Consider the following 6548-nt stretch of genomic DNA (forward strand, 5'->3'; position numbering starts at 1 on the left):
ATCTTTTCCTAAAATAATATTTGAATTTAAATTCGAATTAATTAACAAGTCTTCAGCTGATGGGTGGGGACCACTTGATTTATCCATTTTGCAGCTTCTAATCTGTGTTTTCTGGGCTGAAAACTGAGTTAAAATAGTCTAGAAATTGCCCCCAGCGTTTTCTGTCAATTCTGCAGATCGTTCATGTGATGCGTCCGCATCGTCCACACGTTCGCGTCATTTGTGCAGATTCCAGTCCATGCGTTCGCGTCAGGCACGCGATCGCGTTATTGCGATTTCCTCCATTCCGCGCGGTTGCGTGAGCCATGCGTCCGCGTCGGTATTCGCTGGTCATCTCCTTGGTTTCTTCTCTTTCTCTGCAGAAACTTCATCAGATCCTTCCGAATGCTACCTAAAATGAATAAAATTGCACAAAACTCAAAAATAGCATCCATAGTGGCTAAAATATAATTAATTCTTAATTAAACTCAACAAGTTAGATGCAAATTCACTAGGAAAAGATAGGAAAGATGCTCACGTATCACAACACCAAACTTAAATTGTTGCTTGTCCTCAAGCAACCAAAAACTAATATAAGCTTAGGATGTGAATTTGCATGAGAATGAGAGTTCGATTAAGCTCATGTCTCTTCTTATAGTGGGGTTTACAACTGCAATCCTGAATAGTTTTGGCATCTCACTTTATCCTTTGAAGTTTAGATTGATTGGCATCCATAGGAACTCAGAATCTAGATAGTGTTATTGATTCTCCTAGTTCAGTATGTTGATTCTTGAACACAGCTACTTTATGAGTCTTGGCCATGACCCTAAGCATTTTGTTTTCCCGTATTACCACCGGATACATAAATGCCACAGACACATAACTGGGTGAACCTTTTCAGATTGTGACTCAGCTTTGCTGGAGTCCCCAGTTAGAGGTGCCCAGAGTTCTTAAGCACACTCTTTTTACTTTGGATCACGACTTTAACCGCTCAGTCTCAAACTTTTCACTTGACACCTTCACGCCACAAGCACATGGTTAGGGACAGCTTGATTTAAGCCACTTAGGCCAGGATTTTATTCCCTTGGGCCCTCCTATCCATTAATGCTCAAAGCCTTGGATCCTTTTTACCCTTTGCCTTTTAGTTTGAAAGGTTATTGGCTTTTTCTGCTTGCTTTTCTCTTTTTTTTCTTTATTTTATATAATTTTTTTTTCGCAAGCTTCGTGTTTTTCACTGCTTTTTCTTGCTTCAAGAATCAATTTTATGATTTTTCAGATTATCAATAACATTTCTCTTTTTTCATCATTCTTTCAAGAGCCAACAATTTTAACATTCATAAACTTCACTATAAAAAATATGCACTGTTCAAGTCATGCATTCAGAATCACAGAAAATACCACCACATCTAAGTAAGTGAGACCACTCTAAAAATTAAATTCAAATTCTCATGCACTACATCTGTTCTTCTTTTTTTTTTTGATTTCAAGCTTAATGGGCAATACATGAGACATCTTTCAGAATTAAAGCACTTAACAGAAAAATTAAACTATAACCTATGAATCTACTAATAAAGGATCATGCAGCAAACAAAGCAAACTAGCAGAAAATCAGAATATAACATAGTAAAAGTGGGAAGGAATATAGAATGAAAGGAACTCAACCACCTTAGTTATCCTAGCGGACGTTTTATTTTTCAGGTTGTGCTCCTCCGTGAAGATGATTCGCCTCCCTTTGGTGCCATAAGAATAAACAGAAAACCTATAAGCGAAGCGTCAACACCAAACTTAAGGGTTTGCTTGTCTTCAAGCAAAGAAGAACTGAAAATAAAAAGAGAAAAATATTAAGATGAAAGAAAAATAAAAGGATAAGAGAATAAGAGAGAATTAGGATTGGGAGAGAGAGAAAGAAAACTGGGCGGCGCAAGCGACGCGTTCGCGTACGGCACGCGTACGCGTGGGTCGCGATTTTTTTCATAATGACGCATAAGCATCAGGCATGCGTCCGTGTGACCAAATTTGTGCTTTTAGCACACTTCTTGTCCCAAGCCGGCACAACTCTCTGCCTAAACGCTCTTTTACGTCGAATTTGCAGGTTATGCGTTCGCGTCGGTGACACGCTCGCGTGAATGGCGAAAATCATAAACGACGCGAATGCATGGGATACGCATTCGCGTGGGATCGTTTGTGGGAAAGGCATGAGTCCAGTGCCCCTCCCGCGCAACTCTCTGTCAATTTTTATTTTTTACGCACACATGATTGACGCGTTCGCGTCAATGACGCTTGTGCGTCGTGTGCCCCCCCCCTTTTTTTTTTGAAATATAGCTTGAGGTGTTCGGTTCCTGGAAGAACATAGTTGCATGATCAGAAAATTAGTAAGAACTCAATAAAAATAAAATAAAATAACTAAGAAAACTACTACTACGAAAAATAGCTAAGGATACGAAATTATCGGGTTGCCTCCCGACAAGCGCTTCTTTATCGTCACTAGCTTGACGGTCAGCTCCTCTAAGGAGGAGGATCATAGGGGCTTAGCTCTTCACCCCTTACTTTGAACTTCTTTCCTGTGTCTCCATAACGTAGCTCAATATGCTCCAGAGAGAGAATTCTGATTACTGTATAAACCCATGCTGAATTGCTGGTCAACACCACCTTCATTTCTGGGGAGAAACCTTCAGTGGGGATCTTTTTGTTTCTCCATCCTCTGGGTATTTTTTTCTTTTTGGGGACCTCCTCCTTGGTGGATGATGTAGTTCCAACACCAAACTTAGGTTTGATGTCATGCAGAATTTTATCGGTTGCCACAGGAGGTTTGAGTTGCAAATTCTGCTGTGCATCATCAAGGGGTTCTTGAAGGTTTGGATCAATAAGCTCAGCCTGCATGCACCTCTCTTCTTCACCTGTTGAATGTACATCTTTGAAGACATGAAAGACCAGTTGCTCATTATGCACTCTAAGCACTAATTCACCCACTTCTACATCAATCAGAGCTCTTCCAGTGGCTAGGAATGGTCTTCCTAGAATTATAGGGGCATTCTCATCCTCCCCTGTATCAAGAATCACAAAATCTGCTGGGAGGAAGAACTTACCCACTTTGACCAAGATATTCTCCACTAATTCGTATGCAGGCTTCATAGATTTGTCCGTCATCTGTAATGCTATCTTTGTGGGTTGTGCCTCTTGGATCTGCAGCTTCTTCATCACAGGCAAGGGCATTAAATTGATGCTTGCTCCCAGATCACATAACACTTTCTCAAAGGTCGTACTCCCGATGGTGCATGGAATTTGAAAGATCCCTGGATCTGGCATCTTCTTTGGTAAGTTATTCTGAATGATGGCACTGCATTCTTTAGTCAGGACCACTGTCTCATCTCCCTTTAAAGGCTTCTTCTTTGACAACAACTCCTTCATGAACTTGGCATAGAGAAGCATTTGTTCCAAAACCTCAGCAAAAGGAATATTTATTTCCAGCTTTCTGAAGACTTCCAAGAACTTTGAAAACTGTTTGTCCTTGGTCTCCTTTTGAAGTCTATGAGGATATGGAATTTTAGGCTTGTACTCAGGAGCCTTTGGCAAAGTAGAATAAGTGTCAAGAGAGTCTGGGAATGGGTTGTCCGCACGCTTTGGAGGGGCGTGTTCTACTTCTTTCTTCTTCTCCTCTGGAGCTTCTTTTTCAACTAGCTCTTCATTGGCCTTAGTCTCAGAGCCAACTACTTTACCACTTCTCAATTGAATACCCTTGCAATCTTCTCCTGGGTTCACCACTGTATCACCTTGAAATGTACTTGCAGACCTCTCAAGTATTTGCTTGCTCAGTTGGCCCACTAGCACCTCTAAGTTTCTAATAGAGGCTCTGGTTTTCTGTATAACTTGTGCTTCGGTACTTGCCACTTGTTCACTTATTACGGTGATAGCTTTGTATTCCTCTCTTGAATTTGGAATTGTGTTACCAGGAAGGCTATTAGTGGTCCTCTGATCAATTTTATTAACCTTTGTGGCTAATTAACCCATTTGAATCTCCAGGTTCTTGATGGATGCTCTGGTTTCCTGTCTAAAACCTGTCAATATTGCTTCCAAATCATTGTTATGCTGAAAACCACCCTGAAAACTATTGTTGAAGTTCTAAGGTCTCTGAGGTTGGTCCCTCCACCCAAAGTTTGGGTGATTTCTCCATCCTTGGTTGTATGTCTTAGAATATGGATCATTGTTGGGATTCCTAGGGCCACTCCCCATGTAATTCACCTGTTCATAAGAAGGTTGAGCATAATCATGATTATCATTTTGAACAAAATTACCTGCCATGTCATAGGAGATTTCCTGTGGTGGATTTTGGGTGTTGATAGCTGAGACTTGCATGCCACCCATCTGTTGAGTAAGTAGATTTATCTGCTGAGACATAAGCTTGTTCTGAGCAAGAAGAGCATTCACAGCTTTTACTTCCAACACGCCTCTCTTCTGAGAGGTCTCAGAGTTCACAGGATTCCTGTTAGATGAGTATAAATATTGGTTGCTTGCAACCAATTCAATCAGCTCAATGGTCTCCTCTGGTGTCTTCTTCTTGTGTAGCGAACCGCCTGCAGAAGTATCTAAACTCATCTTGGATATCTCGCCCAAGCCTTCATAAAAGATATCTAGTTGAGTCCACTTGGAGAACATGTCCGGAGGGCATTGCCTAGTCAGTAGCTTGTATCTCTCCCAGGCTTCATAAAGTGTTTCTCCCTCCTTCTGTCTGAAGGTCTGAACCTCCAACCTAAGCTTAGTCAGCTTCTTCGGTGGGAAAAATTTAGTGAGAAACTCTGTAACAACCTTTTCCCAAGTATTCAGACTCTCCTTTGGTTGTGAATCAAGCCATAGCATTGCTTTATCCCTCAGAGCAAACGGGAAAAGCATGAGTTTATACACCTCTGGGTTCACTCTATTTGTCTTCACAGTATCACATATCTGCAGAAAATCAGATATAAATTGATTTGGGTCTTCGTGAGGAAGACCATGATACTGGCAATTTTGTTGCACCAGGGTGACGAATTGTGGCTTCAACTCAAAGTTGTTTGCAGTTATAGGAGGCACCACAATGCTCTTTCCATAAAGATCTGTAGTAGGAGCAGAATAAGAGCCAAGCACTCTCCTCTGTTGATGATCCCCATTCAGATTTACCACATTGGCATTAGCGTTATTATTTGCCATAGTGGATTCTGCAGTCTTGCAAAGTCTTGCTTGTTGTAGACGTCGCCTGAAAGTTCTTTCAGGTTCAGGATCAAAGTCTAAGAGATGTTCTTTATCTCTGTTCCTGCGCATACACAAACAGAAAACAAGGAAAAAATGGGACTCTCTACGTCAGAGTGCAAAGAAGTCCCTGTGAGGTAACCTGTGTAAAATAATTTCCTGTGGTGGATTTTGGGTGTTGATAGCTGAGACTTGCATGCCACCCATCTGTTGAGTAAGTAGATTTATTTGCTGAGACATAAGCTTGTTCTGAGCAAGAAGAGCATTCACAGCTTTTACTTCCAACACGCCTCTCTTCTGAGAGGTCTCAGAGTTCACAGGATTCCTGTTAGATGAGTATAAATATTGGTTGCTTGCAACCAATTCAATCAGCTCAATGGTCTCCTCTGGTGTCTTCTTCTTGTGTAGCGAACCGCCTGCAGAAGTATCTAAACTCATCTTGGATATCTCGCCCAAGCCTTCATAAAAGATATCTAGTTGAGTCCACTTGGAGAACATGTCCGGAGGGCATTGCCTAGTCAGTAGCTTGTATCTCTCCCAGGCTTCATAAAGTGTTTCTCCCTCCTTCTGTCTGAAGGTCTGAACCTCTAACCTAAGCTTAGTCAGCTTCTTTGGTGGGAAAAATTTAGTGAAAAACTCTGTAACAACCTTGTCCCAAGTATTCAGACTCTCCTTTGGTTGTGAATCTAGCCATAGCTTTGCTTTATCCCTCAGAGCAAACGGGAAAAGCATGAGTTTATACACCTCTGGGTTCACTCTATTTGTCTTCACAGTATCACATATCTGCAGAAAATCAGATATAAATTGATTTGGGTCTTCGTGAGGAAGACCATGATACTGGCAATTTTGTTGCACCAGGGTGACGAATTGTGGCTTCAACTCAAAGTTGTTTGCAGTTATAGGAGGCACCACAATGCTCTTTCCATAAAGATTTGCAGTAGGAGCAGAATAAGAGCCAAGCACTCTCCTTTGTTGATCATCCCCATTCAGATTTACCACATTAGCATTAACATTATTATTTGCCATAGTGGATTCTGCAGCCTTGCAAAGTCTTGCTTGTTGTAAATGCCGCCTGAAAGTTCTTTTAGGTTCAGGATCAAAGTCTAAGAGATGTTCTTTGTCTCTATTCCTGCACATACACAAGCAGAAAACAAGAAAAATTGGGACTCTCTACGTCAGAGTGCAGAAAAGTCCCTGTGAGGTAACCTGTGTAAAATAATAAAATAAACATACAAAATAAATAAATAAAAATTCAAAAATTTAAAAGAAAAATAAACAGAAAAATTAAAATAAAATTAACTGGGTAACACCAAACTTAATTTCAGAAAAAAAATATTAATACTAAATAT

The sequence above is a fragment of the Arachis ipaensis genome, chromosome B10, assembly GCF_000816755.2.
Source record: "Arachis ipaensis cultivar K30076 chromosome B10, Araip1.1, whole genome shotgun sequence".
Taxonomy (NCBI): domain Eukaryota; kingdom Viridiplantae; phylum Streptophyta; class Magnoliopsida; order Fabales; family Fabaceae; genus Arachis; species Arachis ipaensis.